Consider the following 17,989-nt stretch of genomic DNA (forward strand, 5'->3'; position numbering starts at 1 on the left):
CACAAATGCACAAACAACTCTGGAGGTAGTTGATTGATCTCAGTAGTTCAGTGGCTTACAAGTAGTTCTCTCTCTCTCTCTCACACACACACACACACACAAATGCACAAACAATTCTGGAGGTAGCTGATTGATCTCAGTAGTTCAGTGGCTTACAAGTATCAAGGTCAACACCTCACTGTCTCTGCAATTCTCATCTTTCCCTCCTTGCTATCGCCTCCTCTTCCCAAGGTTTGTGCTGAAGTTCCAGCCATCATGTTTGCATTCCAAGATGGTAAAAACAAAAGGGAAATTGACGGTACCATTGGAATGTTTATTTTACTTTTGAGAAATGAGTCACAAAGCCATTCCTAGCCCTAAGAATACTGAATGAGCAAAGTGACTTTTTTTTTTTTTGCATAATCAGCTTCTATAGCGGAAACAGATAAAATTGAAGGAGCGGAGACAGTCAACCTATACTACCTGATGTATTCCCTTCAGAGTCATTTATGTTAGGACTATCCATTTAAATATGATTTGTACAGAATTTGTGATATAATTCTAGAATTAGGCAAAGTAATGGCCTCTACTTTTAAGAGTTTAGACATGGGTAGGTACTCTTTGCCTTCCTCTAGGAAGTCCCAGAAGACTGTCTTGCCTTCCTTCAAAAATCACAAGCTGAATAGTCGCTGTGGAGCAGGCATCATTTCCCAAGCTCTTGGGTGCACGTATGGCACGAGGGCAGACCCTGCAGAGGGGCAGCAAACTACACAAAAGCCACCTTCCTGACCCAAGACCTCCCCGCCTAGTTGGGAGGCTGCCGCTACACCAGCCAGATGGGCGCACGTCCACTGGGTTACTGCATGACGACTTTCAAGGTGCTTTCATACAGCCTCCGAAGCCTTCGAGAGCCTGATGAGAGCTAACACTGGGTAGCCGCCTCATCACTTAACCTGATGAAATGTTGCGTCATCCCCCTTGACTGGGGACCCCAGGAGGAAGCATGTTGTAACCCACAGGGTCTGCACTCTGCCCCTTCACGTAGCTCAGCTCTCATTCGGGGGTCCGGAGTTTGTGGGGTGGCTGGGGAAGGCAGTGAGGTCCTGGTGAGGTATGGCAAAGGAGGCCCTGCTCCGGGGGTGGGGGACCTCCGGGCACCTGGGAGAAGCACAGCCATGTGACTCACATCTGACCCACAACTCTGTGTCTCTTGGGTCCTGGCAAGAAGGAGTGGACCTGGGGAACCAAGAGGAGTTTTGAGAAAGGGAATGCTGACAAGGCACAGGAACACAGGGTACAGAGGAGCCTGAAGGCCAAGTGTAGCTTCCTGGGGCTTCCACCCCCAGGGAGCCAGGACCACTTCCTGCTGCCGGGAAATGCAAGGGAAGGGCATGTGATTCCAAGACTCAGAGAAGAAGGGGGAGGAGAGGGAGAAACAGATGGGGACAGACAAGGAGATACAGGCAGAGATGAGAAGGGAGGAGTGGGGGGAAGGGAGAAGGCTGATTGACAGGGCAGCCTGACTCTGACTCTAGCCCTAACCTTCAGTCAAGAACACAAGTGATCCCGAGGGGAGGGAGACAGGCGCACACACACACCCCACCCCCCACCCAGTGTTACTCAGAGGCCTGACCCACATGGAACCCAGCGGGCTTGGGGAGCTCGCCCACATGCTCATCTCTGCCTCCTGGAGCCTAGACGCAAGAAGAGAGAAGCAGAGCATGGACCTGGCGGGGATAGAGCAGGGGTGGGAGAGGAGGTGGAGCTCAACAGGGACACAAAACTGAATCGGGAAAGAAGCTGCTGACACCCCTCCCCTGGCCCCTTGTGTGCCCACAGTGATCTCCACCAGCGAATGTTCCAGAAGCTTCTGCGGACCCCTTGAGGATGGGGCTCCTGTGTAGAATACGGCCCCTTGGCTGCGGTGAGCTCTGCCTTCATACTCGGCGCCTGACTGCCCACCCATCCTCACCATCCGGCCCAGGCATTGAATGTCCTGACGGAAGATGAGAAATAGTCTCAGTCGTGCCTCCTCTTAAACCCCTCCCCGCAGAGTTACCCTCTGCAGATGAACACGCAGAGCCAGTTTTCTCACTGTGCCTTTTTCATTAATAAAGTATATGATCCAGGGACTTGCCTGGTGGCCCAGTGCCTAAGACTCTGCGCTCCCAACGCAGGGGGCCCCGGGTTCGGTTCCTGCTCGGGGAGCCAGATCCCGCGTGCCGAGACTAAGAGGTCACACACCGCAACTAAAGATTCCAAGTGCCACAACCACAGCCCTGCGCAGCCAAATAAATCCAAATAAATAAATATTAGAAAAGACAATGCATGGAAAAGTAACTTACATGATCTAAACCATAGGAATATACGTCTCCTTAAAGGGATTCGGGTGGAACGAACAGTGTGTCAGAGGGAGATGTTTATATGTGTTTCTTTAAATCACTCCATGTCTCAATAATAGTGCATGGAGGAGTGGCATGGTCGGCAGGCGGTCAGTGATATTTAAAACAAAGGGTGAGTGGCAAAAGACAGGGAAAAGCGTGCAAACACATCAATTATAAGTGAATATGTTACGTGCATATTCATTTAACGATGTGTTTGCACTGGGGGCCAATTGATTCAGTCTCAATAGAGGCTACACCCAGTAGCCACATCTGCAGGTTAATGTGTTTGTTTCAAGATAACAGAATGAAAGTGATTCTGGAAGATTCTGGGCCATTCTCCCAAGCTGCTCCTACCCCGAAGACGAGGTGCAGCTTCCTGGCACTTGGGAAAAGAGCTTCTGGGAGTGGCCAGGTGTGTTCTGGTGCCTGAACTGGAGGCCCGGCCTCTTGGAGGATCACCAACAATCCCAACATCAAGTTTCAGGTTTGGCAAGAGGCACATAAAAATGTTCCCAAGGTGCAGAGTTCAAGAAAAAACCGCCTCAGCCACACAGGCGTCAAGGGAGATGGGCTCTGCCTCTCTCAGAAGGGTGGGACGCGGGCTGGGATTCTTTGGGAGCGGGTGTTGCCTCTGGCATGAGATGTGGGCCACCAGATAGCATCTCCCGGGATATTAACATGGCAGCAGAGAGCTCATGGGGTGTTCACTGGGGCCCGACGGAAAGATGGAAACAGATCAAATAATTTTGACGGAGCAGATTTCAATCCTCCACCCCTCCCTCCTTGTTAGCACCATTCTGAGAGAAACAGAGAGACAGACAGAGACAGACAGAAAAAGACAAAGGCAGAGATGGAGAGAGTGGGAGACAGACAGAGAGAGAGGGGGATGGAGAGAGACCCCAGCGTGCGAGAACAGTCGTTTGTAGGCTGGGACACGCCGGCGGGTGGAGAGGACCTCGGAAGCGAGCACGTTTGCTCATCCCGTGGACGTGTCTTGAGCATCTTCATCTCAGCACCGAGCCCTGTCCTCCCAGAGATTTCCAGGCTGTGGACAGACAGACAAGCAAGTCTGAGCTTAGGACAGGAATAACACGTGTCCTGTGACATGTAAGCTGGAACGCCCCAGGCCCGGCGCCAAGCCGAATCTCAGTCAGGGCACGGGCCCTGGGTGTCAGCAAAGCAGGTCGCCCACCCACCCCCCGACCCCAGCGTTATTTTGCATTGACGGCAAATCAGTTGTTATCATGGGAACAGCTGAACTTTGCTCATTCACTTCCAGTCTGACAGTGCTGCCATTCCTAATTACTTGCAGGGGTCATCTTTCATCTCCTAGTTCTCAGAGTCTCTAAAAGGTTGCATGTGGTCATGTATGGAAACACAGATCCCCCAAACCTGGGGGTTTGGGGGGATATTTCGAAGAGAGGGTGATGCCTGAAAGGAGCTACTTATGCTTTACAACAAAACAGAGACTGAGTGGAAGAAATAGCACACCGAGCAGCCTGGAGGCTGGCATCCTGGCTTCATCCTCCCAGGGTTTCCAAGCCATCTCTTCCCATCCTCCATCCAAGTTTTTGTTGGGATGGGAGGGGACAGCTGGTGGTGGCCCAGAGGGTGTCAACGTTAGACAGCCCTGGACTGCACACGGCACAGAGTCTGGCCTTGACCGAGGGCTCCAGAAATGTTAGGCCTGTCGCTGCCCCTGCAGTTCATTTATTATTAGAGACACTTGTCTCTTGGAGACGCAGACTGTTGATATTCCTGCTGCACAGTCTAGGAGGAGGCCACGTGGGGCAGCCAGGATTCACAGAGCCACACCCATTCATGTACCCGGCAGTCACCAAACACCTGCTTTGTGGAAGGTGCGGAGCCCCAGAGGAGAGGCTGCAGTGGGCCTCATCTGACCTTGAGCCTCCTGCCTGCAGAGTTACCCCCGAGGCAGAACAGGCTGGGGTTACTTCTGACATGGACGGGAAAGCCCTCGGAGAACGAACGTGCACAGGGGCATGGTATTGGAGACCCAGAGCTCACGCAGAGAATGACCCTCGAAGCCATTCAGCTCCCCCAAAACAGAAGCTCCTTCTGCGAAACTCTCCCAAATGAATCTCACGCTGAAGCCAGAGCATCACTTTTTTGCTCTTTGCAAACATCTCCATCAGGAGCCTTCATGCTGTTGCCAATGGTATGTTAGGAAATAGTGAGCTGCCAGAATAGAAAAGAGCCAGGCACTGAGTGTCTACTAGGTGCCAAGTCCTGGCATTTCAGAGGCATGACCTGCTCTTGTCTTCTTAATTCTGGGTAGTTGGTGGAATTACCTCCCCAAATTATGGATGCAAAAATGGATGCCAACAGAGGTTAATTTTCTTCCTGGACATCCCAGAGCAGATGAGGGCTTTGTGAGAACTTCGCTCTGCGTGGCTTTATCCAGACGTTTCCTTCTCCTCCTGCTTACTGCAAAATTGGGCCAGGACAGTTACCCTGGACTTCAGCCAAAGGACCGCTACAAAACCACAGAAGGGAATGGCACCCAAGCTGTCTGCACACACTGACTCCTTTCCGTGGCCTTTCAGCGGAACCTGTGCTGTCCTGGGGAGAATCCCAAGCAGACTCGTGGCCAGAGAGGTCTCAACCTTGGCCCTTGCAGGTCTGGAGTTTGCAGAAAGAACAGGCTGCTTGGGATGAGGGAAGGTGATTACAACAGCGAGGTGGAGGAGGCCAGAAAGCAGCGGAGCCAAGGAAATGTTTGCTAGGGCAAAAGGTGTCTGAGGACTCCTTAGAAGGTTCCAGTGGTCTCAGAGCCGTGGGATACATGCCCGTTACATCATTACCCTATTTCTGGACACCACAGACCCAGCTCGATAGCCTGAGAAGGAAACCAGCCTGTGTTCAGAGTAAATAGTTAACACTTCTGGGCTGGAAGAGATGATTATTCAAAAGTTGGTCCCCACATACAAATGCAAATGACATCCAAAGACACATGAATGCTAATTTCTCCAACGAAGTCTGTAGACAAATGCTAGTCATTAGAAACATTTCCGCGCATTTATATTAGGCCGTCCTCTAAAAGACTTTTCAGACAAATATGTCATCAAGATATTCAAAACCATGTAATCTTATCCAAAGTTTCATCTATCAACAGTACAGTTTTCATCTCTTGCAGCTGTGTGTCAGAACGCTGGGGGAGATTACTCAGCTGATACGGCCGAGCCGGGAGGGGCCAAAGAGAAGTCTTGGGGGTCCGCAGAGCGCCCCGACAGGAAGAGCTGGGTTTTCAGAGTGCGTTAGGTCTCTTGGTGACAGGCAAGATCCAAGGCAGATGAGGAATGACCTCTAACAGGTCAGAGAGGAAGCACTCAGGGGTGTCTCTCTCCACCTTCCTGCCTTCTTCACACACGAGCATTACCGAGATGACAGATTAACTTAGAAGCAGAGTGACTGGGAGCTCAAGATCCTGTCTGCACCACCTTCTTCTGCAAGAGAAAACCTCAGGCCTGAACACTGTTCCCGGGGAGGCACGCGTGAGGGCAGAGGCTTAGGGTAAAGCAACAGGATGGCTCGGCGTTGAGCCGTTTCTCTGAGCCTGTGGGCATGTGTGCACTCCTACCATCGCTCCTCTCCTTCCTCTCTCATCCCCACTTCCCTGCCCTCTTCTTTTTGGGAAGGGTATTTGGTAAAAAGAGTGCCCACAGGGAGGCTTCATGCCATCCCTAGGCCTGCAAAAGTTGCTGTCAGTTGATTGTTTGCTGGGGGACCATTTGTGGTTGGGTGACTGTATTTAGTGTGTGGCTGCTGGTGGTTTTTGGCAGTGATGGAAGGACATTTCTTTGTAATTACACATGTATTAAATGAATCCATTAAATAACTTATTTATCTGTTAATCCACTTATTCATCAGCAGGAATATCCATCCATCCATCCATCCATTTGCTACTCATCGATAACAAAGTCTGAAGAACCCCCCATAGGGTACTACCATTAATCCCAGTTCTGTGGTCAGGGAAACAAGGAGGAGAGAAGTTACAAAATCAGACCAAGATCCCCAAGCTAATAGAGGAAATGCTGAGACAGATTCATGTACTGCCTGGTTCATTCCATTCAGTCCACGGCCAACCATTCTTGACTGCCTGCCTTGTCCCAGATACCAAGTCCAGGTACAACAGGAAGGTAAAGATGTTTCTAATTGGCCCCTGCCCTCAAGGAGCTCACATTCTTAGATGAACACCAGACGCTATGAGCCTGGCATGAGCCGTGTGCCCTGAAATAGTAAGCGGTAAGCTGGTGCAAAAATCCATCAGCTGCAGTGCCAGGGGACACTGCTGGGGGGTGACTGAGGTCATGGGTCTCAACCATCCAGCTTCCATGGGGGTCCTGTCTGAAGGATACCTTGGCGCTGTAAATCCCATGCTAACAGCTGCTGCTTTGAAGGAGGCTCAGGAAAGGACAGGCAGGGGAAGGCCCAGCTGCTCTGTGGATGGCTTGTGATGGCTGCACTGGTCCTCCAGACAACACTTCGTACAGCTGGGGGGTAATCTGCGATGGGTGCTGCCTGCTAACTGAGGGCATGGAGGTTCCTATAAAGAATCACTAAACTGTGCAGAGTATTCTCAGGGGGAGAAACAGTGTGAGCAAGGACACCCAGGCATGAATGGCGAGGGGCTGGTAGAGCAGGGTGGCTACACTGCTGAAGAACAGGTGCCACACCATGGGATGACTCTGGAGGAACCAGGGAGACATCTGAACAGTCAGCACAAGAGCTCATGGTGGGGGATCCCCTGGAGGCCCAGGGGTTAAGACTTTGCCTTCCAGTGCAGGGAGTCGGGGTTTGGGCCCTGGGTGGGAGCTGAGATCTCACATGACTCACGGCCAAAAAAACCACCAAACATTAAAAAAAAAAAAAAACAGAAGCAATACAGCAGCAAGTTAACTTTGAAAATGATTCACATTAAAAAAAAAAAATGAACTCATGGAGACTGGTCTCATATGCCAGCTAAAGAGTCTGGACCTTAGGGGAGTCACAAAGTGGACAAGGACGATACATATCCAGGTTTGCGGTTCAGGAAAGAATACTTGGCAGTGAGCTGGCAGGTCTGGAGGCAGGAGCACTGGTTAGTTGGTTCTTGCAGTTGTTTAAAAGGAGACCTATCTTAGACTCAAGGAGTGGGACGTGAGAGCTCACAGCCAACTCTTAAAGTATCTGAAAAGTAGAATGGAAAAGACATATGATCAGTTAGCGTATTCAATGAAGGAGAGAGAAGAGCTAAGCTCAGCTCTCAGGCTTCAAACTTGAAATCTGTGTAAACAGTTATTTTTCAGCCTCACTAGGGACCATGAGAGAAGAAGCCAGCTTTGGGAAGTCTGAGAGGCCAATGGGATACCCCAGTGGAGACAAGGTATCTCAGTGGCAGTTGAAAATCTGGACTTGGAGCTCAGAAGATAAAGTACTGGTTGGCAATGGAAACTGAAAGGCACATAGACAGGATGGGAAACAGGTAGCATATGTGCCACCAACAGCCACTTCTGCACCCAGAGCAGGCATCACCAATCGAGCAGTATTTTTCCCCATTGAGCCTGGCTGCTCGAAGCACTGTGATTCAGGCAGACATGAGCAACAGATTGAAGCTGGGATGGAAATTGAAACATTCTTGATGACTGTCACAGACATGATGACTGAAGCCACGGAGAGGGTGGGAGTGCCCTCGGGTAGAAAGTGAACAGCTAGTGAGACACACTGGTATTAAGCAGTGCTGACTGTGATGGATGATTCAAGTCCCCTTGTCACCACTTACTGGTGGGTGAATGTTGAAGATCTGCCTTAACTCCCTGGGTCATAATTATTGATCCGTACAACATGGTTAACAACAGCACCTCATTGCATTCTGGGTAACATTACCGTCACATAAAGTATTTAGAACAAACAGATACATACATGACGCTCAAACAATTATTAGTGATTATAAGTGTTATTTGGGGGTAATAGGAAGAACAGAGGAACCTATAGAAATCAAGAGGAGTTCCCCAGAGCCTACGCAGCCCAGCAGACATCTTACCACCTCGAGTCACAGGAGATCCGCTGACGTTTGGGAAGAATTCTAAACTTCGCTCATTTCTCAGATTTGCCCTCTGTATTCTGTAAGCACCCTGGTTCCTCCTTCAACTCAAATACACTTTGGGGTTGGAATTGCTGCATCAATAATACTGCCTCCAAATTTTTAACAGTTCCTCTATGTAGATTTTGGAAAAAGAGGTGGATGCTTTGATTTAGCCTAGTGGCCACCAGGTCTAAACTTCCTCTGAATGGACAGACGTTCAGTCACAGCCCAGGAGGAGAGGAAGCAGAGTCCCATTCTCTCCCAGCAAGAGGTCCCTTTCTAGTTTAGGTTGCCACGTGTGTGTTACCTGAGAGAGGCCTTGCGGCCTGTCTAGCAGAGCATGTTAAAAATAAGTACATACATAAAATTTATTTGCCTGCTTTGCTCTGTCCCAATCACTGTCCTCAATCGGAAAGGCAGTTGCGGCCTTTCGGGTATAGTATAGCATATAAAGTGTTTAGCAGAGTGCCCTCAAGTTTATGTAGCAAGCATCATATTCACCTGGGTAAATAAAAGATTACGTTTTCTGAACTGCCTCTCTGCCTGCCCCTGCCAGCCTCTCCTAGTTTTTGCCAAGAGACTAGAACTGCTTTCTATGGGCTTCAGAACCACAGAGTTGGTGTGGGTGTGTCATTTATGCAGTTACTTTGGTGGGGGGCAGAGGAGGTGGTTTTCTCACGTTCTTTTTCTCTATAAATGTGGCGGTAAAGGGTAGTACCCCGATGCAAAGGGTCACACGGTTTCTGGGCGGAACACAGAACTTGCGGCACCCTCCGACCGTGAGAGAGCGATGCTCGCCGAGGCGCTCAGAGGCCAGCTGGTTTCTGGTATGATCTGCAAGCCCGCGACCCGCTGTTGGGCTCGGGATGGCTGATGTTCTCAGAACACGGAGTCAGGGACGTGTTTTGGTCTCTGCTTCTGATTCCCTGCTGGCGCGTTGCGGTGGGGATGTGTGTCTGTCTGTGGGAGGGGGTCTGTATCTGCTTCTGACCTTGAGCATGCATGCGTATGTTTTGGTTCCGAAGGGGAGAGAGCAAAAGCCAGGAGATGAAGGGGGAGAAGTAAGAGAGGGTCAGGGTAAGAGGACCAGAAGTTGCAGTGGTCTCACAGGCGGAAGATGATTCGGATGATTCATCCTGCCATTTGCCCTCTGGCGTCTGTGTCTGGCGTGGTTTGAGGTTCTGGCATCTTATTGTCACTGGCCGGACAGAGAGCCTGGTCTCACAGATGTTACTGCTTAATGGGGGGACACTGATAATAAACCAGTGATGAAATCAGGTAATTTCGGAGAAACTGCCTGATCCAATTGCTGATGGAAATACTGCTGTCCTACTCAGTAGGGCAGACTGTCTCGCCTCTCTCATCTCTGAAGATTCCTCCCCGAGGTCATCTCTGGAACACCTCTGTTTCTCTCTGGGCAGACAGACAGGCTTCTACTTTGACTCAGATCACTCCATCTCGCTTTCAGGTTGTTTCCGTAAATTCCAAGTCAGTGGTTGTCAGCATGGGATGACCTCCCCTGCCCCCCACTCCGCCCCCAGCGCTGGGTACAGCCGGCAATGTCTGGAGCATTTCAGGCTGTGAAATGTCGGGGATGCTACTAGAATCTACAGACGGCCAAGGAAGCTGTTAAGCACCGTACAAAGCACGGAGCAGCCCCTAAAACAAAGCGCCATCAAGTCCCAAAGGCCAGTAGTGCTCTGACTCTGATTTACAAGTTTATTCTCCATCCCCTCCGCAGTGACAAGGTATATTTTGTTCTTTACCCTATCCGAATACTGACATCTTGTAGGTGTTCATGAGTACTTGCTAGCTGGCAGTGCCCATGCACAATAGGTGGTATCAAGGGGTTGCTACGTGAATATCTGATACACTCTATCGCTTAGCAGACACCTGACTTTGAGAAGCCACCTGACTTTTCTAAATGTCAATAGTTCCCCTGACAAAGAATGATCTGACCTAAAAGCCAACAGGGTTAAGGCTGAGAAACACTGACTCTCATGAAGCTGGGGTCTGAGCTGACACCCACAGGGCCGGGGCTTGTGAGCCTGTGCTTAGGCAGGCATGGTGGTGGGATCTGCCTCGAAGCCTGGCATGGCCTCTTGGGGAGGAGACCTCCCCACAACCCCTTGGCTCTTCCCCAGTAAATTTGCCCCCAGCCTAGACAGTGAGCTGGAAACCAGCAGAGCCTTCACTGGGGGCTGCCAGGATGGGCTTTCTGCAGAATGGCTCGTGAGAATCCAGGGGCTGGGGCCAACATCCTTACCATCCTTACCATGTTGGGCCTCATCCTGGGGAGATGTGTCCCCAGAAAACCTTAGCCGCCCAGCCACTCCCTGCTCAAGAGCATTTGTTAAACAACAGATCTCCTAACCACGCACAGAAGCAGCCTGAAATGTACTCTGCCTGTCAGTTCTGCCCTGAAACCACTTTGCAATAAAGGGAATCCACTTGTGACCCCCCAGCAGAACTGCACGAGGCTCGAACCTGAATGGGCCGATTCCAGTGCTGTCTGAGGCAAGGGTCTGGGGGAAGGAAAAGAGAAATAAAATATCTGGAAAATCGGAGACATTGTTTTAAGACAACGGTTTTTTTAGGGTGTCTGATTTACTATTCAACTGTGCGCAGCTGCTGTTCGGAAAACGGGACGCGCGCCAAGACGAGGGCTGGTGGGGAGGGTCGAGTGGGAGCCGGGACAAAGGGATCGATCCGCAGCGGTGTTTGCACACTTCATGTGTTGACTCGACTTCAAAAAAAAAACACACCCGAGCCGCTGACCCCTCCTGAGAAGCCGATGGCTGGTGTTCCTCGAGTTGCCATCTATCTGCTGAACGGTGGCTTCCCACCTACGTAGCTCTTGCCTTCTTTGTCTTCATTAAAGAGATCGAGGAGACCGCCCTGCCCTCACAGTGCACATTTTTTAAATCAGCGCTTCAGCATCTGTTGCCTCCTTTTTCTTCTGTCTTCATGCTGGCGTCGAGAGGCCAAAAGGTTGGTGCGAAAGATTTTTTTTTAATTCAGGTAAAACTGCTATAACCTAAACATAACCACTTTTCAGTGTACAAGCCTGTGGCATTCTGAGCACTCACGACGCTGTGCGGCCATCACCTCTTTCTAGACCCAGAACATCTTCAACCCCCCAAAGAAACCCCGTATCCTCATTTCACTCTCTCCCAAGGCCCCTGGAAACCACAGGCACATTTTCTGACATTATGGATTCACTCATTCTAAATATTTCCTATAAATGGAATCACCCAAGATGTGACCTTCTGTGTCTGGCCACGCTGCTGCCCGCGCCCACGCTCTTCCTTTTCAGGGCTGGATACTATTCCATTTTACGCATATACCACATGTCACACTTTGTCTATCCATCCATCCATCCATGGACATTGGGCTCCTTCCACCTTTTGGCTGGAATAAATGGTGCTCCAGCAATAGTCATGTGTAAGTCTTCATTAGACCTGTTTTCCATTCTTTGTGGGTAATACATCTAGAAATAGAATTTCTGGTCCATATAGTGTTTAACTTTTCAAGGAATTGGAAAGATTTTTTAAGGCCCTCATTTCCCAACCATCCTTGGTATCTGATCAGCTAGTAAGTCCTCCACCCAGGAGGAGTCCAGGGCTAAGCCTAACGCACCGCCTGAGACGAACTGGCTCTGCCTGGGAAGGAGAAGGCTGAAGAGGCAGAGGCCCCGGGGGCGCCCCTCTTTTCTAGGTCACCACAATAGTTAACTACCCACTCGACATGACACTGGGTGCTCAGTCCCATGAGAACCCCATGGAGGAGGCATGACCTTATCAGTCTTCTAAAATGAAGAAACAGGGATTCAGAGAGATGAAACCAGTCACCCAAGGATACACAGCCAAGACATAAAGAGCCTTCTTAGGTCTAAAGGCATAAACAAAGCCTAAAGGCCTATTTAGACCATTTCACCAGGCTCAAAAGGCTGCCTAAAGCAAGGCCCTTCCGGAAGAACTGCCCTCAGTTCAAGTGGAAACCCCTTCCCTTTTGTGGGGAGTCTGATCCAAACACTGAACCCAGGCAAAGGGAGGTTTCCTTCAGCCCAGGTGACAAAGGAAATTAGGGACTGGCTTTTTCTGAACGACCATTCGGTGACCTCTGTTACAGGCAATGAACTCTTCTCCAACAGCCACACATTCCTTGCCCCAATCCAGTTTCCTGTCTAGAGTTTTACCCTAAGGGGGAAACAGCTACTTTTATCTTGCCTTCTCATGGGCTATTCATTTCAGAGAGGAATAAAAAGGAGCAGAAAGCACCATGTCTTTCTAAGTACTCACCTTTCCTAGCATGGGCTAAGTTCTTATGATCCACTAACATGAGTCTTCCAATGGCTCTGTGAGTTTGGTGGGGGTGTTGCTTTTCTTGGGATGAGAAGTTGGCATTCAGAAAGGTTGAGACACCTGCACAGAATCTCCAGGCAACAGGTGGAGGAGACAAGATTAAAAGTGAGACTCTTCAGAATCTAAATTCCACGGAAGGCAGGCACTCTGCGAGGTCCACTCCTGATCAATCACCTCCTATTACTGGGTGTCCCAGGCCACTGGGCTGAGGGCTTTCACACACAGCCTTGTTGAAACCGCACAAACTTCTAGATTAAGGCTTGCCCACGGTCTCACAGCCAATGTCAGCCAAAGACACTTTCATGGCGCTACTTGATGCCAAAGCCCGGTGGAGTCTCCCTTACTGTTCCATGTCCTTGGCCAACACGGCGCTGAGCTCATCCCAGGATCAGGGTCCAGGAGGGACAGCCGCCAAGGACTCCTGCTCGGCTGCAGCATAAACTTCTGACAGCCCCTTCGCACTCTGACTCCAGTCAACCGTTTGCTGTGGAGCGAGTGGCTGGTCCCCACGTCAGGATGGAGCTCTCAGAGAGAGACGGTTTTTGGAACTGCTTGTGGTTAGTGATTTTCCTATGATGAATTAGAAGGGAAACTGTTTTGAAGCGGGGTTTGCCTTGGCAGGAGCAGAGGTGTCTTGTCTCTGGGTTAGGACATGTGGGCCAGCAGGTGTGAAGACGGACGTGCATGTCCTTGCTCAGGCACATGTGTGCAGCCGAGTGGGCACAAGTCACATGGACGTGATCGTCTTATTTGCGAGGGTGGCGGGTCTGTCAGCGTGAACTGCTCTGAGTGTGTAAGTGTACTTCTAGTACACATGTAGCGGGTGGGCTATCAGGAGAAGATGGAGTGGAAGACTCCAGATGGAGGGTCCCCGCTAGGACTGATTCCTGAGGACCTCGGGCTAGAAGAGTCATCTCAGGTTCTCTGCGGGGTGGGGGGGGGTGAGGTGAGTCTCCGTGCATCCACAGGGATCTTCTGGCTGGAGGAAGACAACCCTCTCCCGGTTGGCAACCTGGCTCCCCGGGAAGGGTTTCCATCTGGCCTCAGTCACTCCCTGCCTTGTTTGTCTCTTGTGACCTCCAGCCCCTCGTTGTGTGGAGTTCTAGTCTTCCCCCATAGCCCCAGAGTGAAGATCTCCAAGTTCAGGCTGGTAGGGCTTCCCCTCTGGCAGGCAGAGTCCCTGCCTCCACTTCTGGATTCTGACTCAGAAGGTTTGGGTTGGGGTTCAAAAATCTGCCCGTTAACCAGCTCCCAAGTTGGTTCTGATGAGATGTCACGGATGGTGCTGGGGGACTCTATGGCTTGGAGAACACTCAGGGGTTGACCGTTCGACACGTCTAGCTCCAAGAAGATGTTTCCACCAGGCTCTGTGATTTCACTGGGGGAGCATGCTGCCTTGAACCCACAGCATCCTGTCCCGAGACTGATCTGCATTCAACTCGGAATTCAGATTCTGCTTCTGTTTTCCCCTGAGCAACTCCAGACACAGTCTCAAATGATCATTTTGTGAACTCACACCATTCGATGAGGAGATAAGCAAATGGTCTACCTGCATGCTTCTTCTCTGAAACCAGTTACACAACAAAGAACAAGAAATCATGTGCTTCAGACCAGACTCGGCAAACCCCTCTTTCCTGGAGTCCACAGAGTCTCCTGAATCTAAATACATTTTCAAAGTTAAAGTTCCATCTTGCTAAATGCACAGAGTAGTCTTTCGGAGTGAGGATTTATAATAACAGTGATGGTCTTCTTCCCCACTGGAAGTGACTTTCTCAACTTTCCACATAGAACTGTAATGTCAATTGGAAGGCTCTTCTTCTTCTTTTTTTTTTTTACTTTTTATCCTTTTAACCTCTCTAAATAGATGAAGGTAGGCTGGCTTGCAAAAACTATTTGGCAATCCATTTCTTCATCCTCATCAACCAAATTCTGATTTCATATGACATTGGAATGCAGCCTACAGACCCTAAAAAAGGTGTGTGTAGGAGGGGGAGGGGAGACTTATTTGACAGTGTTACAAGGAGACAAGCTGGAAGCAAACATTTGACACTCCAGCCCTGGAATGCTGTAAAAATTTAATTAGGTGGATCCATTAGTCATGCCCACATGGAGGTTTCATACGGGACTTACAAAAACGCAGGCTACTGAAGGGAACGTTCAGCCCTTCCTGTAAGTTCCATTTCCCTCATTATTGGGAAATGTGGTCTTGGTGGGACCACCGAACCAGGTTTTATATTTACAAAATATGCTTAGGACAAGATTAACAGTGTGGACTGAGGGGGTTTTCAAACCCAGGTAAGGAATCACTTTTTAGAAAAGAGTTTGGGGCTGAGAAACAATGCTGGAGCCCACTGCCTCTCATGATCCCCTGACATGGATTTTTATGTTTAAAGGTACTTGGAATGATGTGACGTGGTTGACTTTGATGGGACAAGTGTGCATCTATTTTTAAGTTGAAAATACATAGGCAATCTTTCTAGTTCTAAAGGAATAGTTCGTGGCTGAATTCAGAAATCAAACTTTGGGGTTTTAAGTCCTGGGCTACTGACACCTGGATTTGCAAGCAGATGTTTTCAGTTTACAAACGGTATTATTTTGAACTTAAGTCTCTGCTTGGTCACTGTGGTTGAAAACAGTAGATGAAGAAGATACTTTATGCAGTTAATCATATGGTGATATTTTAAAAGACGCTGAAACGTAACTGAATAACGTAACGTTATTCAGTCTGAATCACATGAGATTGCCCACATGACCATGGGCGCTGTTTTTTCAGAACCATGTGATTGAGTCTAAGAGGGTCTAAAGACTCAACTGAAAAGGAAAGGGTTTGGTGTAGTATAATATTATGGTTCTGGGGCCACGGTCCCCTAGAGATTGACTGTGGATTGACTTGTCTTTCTTCATCTGTACACATCCACTTCTTTACTCACGTTATTATGTCAGTCAGTCAGTCAGTCAGTTCAGTTGCTCAGTCGTGTCCGACTCTTTGTGATCCCATGAACCGCAGCACACCAGGCCTCCCTATTATGTCAACAAACATGTATATCTATATATTCTGGATTGAGACATAAAGTTTAATAAGACACAGTCCTTGCCCTAGAGGAGGCCACTGTCTAATGGGAAAGACTGACTTATAAACAAGTAACTACAGTACAGTAATAATAATTCCATTACTCTTCACTGAGTGCCTAAGACCAAAACATTTACATACATTAGTTCATGCATCTTTAAAAGTAACTCAGCAAGACAAGATTTTCATTAAAAAAAAAATAGACAAAGAAACTGAGACCCAGACAAATCTAAGAGCTTTCTAGACACACGGTTGAGATTTGAATCTGGGACAGTCTAAGTCCCTTAAGCCATATTGCCTCAAGAGCCTCTGGTCAGTGTGATGAATGACTCAGGTCAAGGGTTAGAATGAAACAGTGCGCGGAGAACTCTTTAGAGAATTTCGGGGACACACAAATCAGGAAGGACAAGTTTTGGTATTGGGGAGGGGAGGTTCTTACCACATTGTTACTAATATTTTCTGGCCATTGCTACTTTTAAATAAACCTTAGTTTGAAAAAAGAAACTACTCTGTCTCTAAAAGCCCTTTGGTCTGATAACATTTTTATAGTCTTCTGTTTTTTCCTAAACTTGCACATATAAAGATTTCAGGCATCAGCCATGGACCTACCTAATTGCTGGCTGGATTTGGGGACCACTTAGGTATATGTGAGCAGACAAAGTACATGACTTTAGGGAGACTGAACGCCAGCGACGGGAAGTCAGTGGGTACATGAGGTGAGTAAGTGGCACCAAGAAAGAATGCCTGTGAGTGAAGGATGCAGGCATTCAGATGAAATGCACAACCTGTTTGTGTTTTGGACGTTCAGGGATCTGAACAAGATAGACTTTGAGTCTTTCAAGATTTTTTACATCTTTGACCCCAGAGATCAATCACCATCTTGGCTGAAGAGTCCCTGGGAGGGGGAAAGAGAACAGACTATATAACCTCGTTGACGCAGTTTTCACGCTTCTCAATTTCCTGGGAATGTGTGTTTAGGTTTATTCTGTAATCTTCCTCACTCTGATCTCAGTCTGTCACTTAAATTCAGCCGCACGTGGCAAGACTTCTCAAAAAATATTTACTTATGTACTTGGCTGAGTCGGGTCTTAGTTGGGGCATTCGAGATGAACTTCTTTGCAGCACATGGGCTGAGTTGCCCCCTGGATTGTGGGATGTTAGTTTCCCTGCCAGGGATCCCCCCCACCCCACGTGTCCTGCATTGGAAGGCATAGACTCGTAAGCCCTGGACCAGCTGGGAAGTTCTAGGGCAAGACTTCTTAAAGCAGACAGGTCAAAAGGAAAGCCAGATTCCCACTGTGACCCAAACACAGAATTCATGTCTTAAATTGAGCTCCTCATCTATGAAATTCTAAGCAGTGTCTAATAGTAAAGAGACAGTGGACCTTTTCCAAAGACAGTTTTCACCATCCAGGACAAAGTGATCCCCTGGCCTCTATGGTGAACGCCCACCTCAGGGGGATATCGGGTATTTGTGCTTGTCAAACCCTTCCCCTTCCTCTGGGGATCCCATCCCCCAAGCATGTTCTTATGGTTCACACAGGGCTGGTTCCCTTGGGTCCTGCTTCTGGAGATGGCAGCCTTGACCAGATCCACAATGCTGGTATTCTGGAACAAGTGACCCACCACCAGTCCAAGTGCAGAAGCCTCAGATCTAGGACCTTTTAGAGCTATTTGAAAAGAGAAGCTGATTCTACACGAGGCACTTCCCAGCTGGCTCAGTAGGTAAAGAATCCGCCTGCAATGCAGGAGTCTCGGATTCGATCCCTGGGTCGGGGAGATCCCCTGGAGGAAGGAATGGCAACCCGCTCCAGTATTCTTTCGGGGAAAATTCCACAGACAGAGGAGCCTGGCAGGCTACAGTCCACAGGACTGCAATGAGCCCAACAAGACTGAGGGACTGCACACACACACACACACACACACACACACACCGCCTACAGGGAATGCTCGCTGTAAGGATGACTGAAGTCTGGAGTTTCTGAGGCCATAGTTCTACCTTGGGGGACCCAGGCAAAGAATGAAGGCAGCACAGAAACAAGTTCCCAGGGACACGACTGATACATCTGGATCCCGCCACGCCAGAAGCCAGTGTCACCACTGGCCT

The 17,989-nt window shown here is 49.2% G+C and overlaps 1 long non-coding RNA gene across 1 annotated transcript in view; it reads right to left on the reverse strand.

Moving 5' to 3' along the window:
* Positions 1–2,279: 2,279 nt before the first annotated feature.
* Positions 2,280–17,989, reverse strand: part of LOC109572111 (uncharacterized) — a 116,495-nt gene continuing 100,785 nt past the window's right edge. Inside the window, exon 6 of the long non-coding RNA XR_002182743.2 lies at positions 2,280–3,408. This is a non-coding gene — a long non-coding RNA (uncharacterized lncRNA). The remainder of the gene's footprint in view (positions 3,409–17,989) is intronic.

This window comes from Bos indicus, chromosome 18 (assembly GCF_029378745.1).
Source record: "Bos indicus isolate NIAB-ARS_2022 breed Sahiwal x Tharparkar chromosome 18, NIAB-ARS_B.indTharparkar_mat_pri_1.0, whole genome shotgun sequence".
Lineage (NCBI taxonomy): Eukaryota > Metazoa > Chordata > Mammalia > Artiodactyla > Bovidae > Bos > Bos indicus.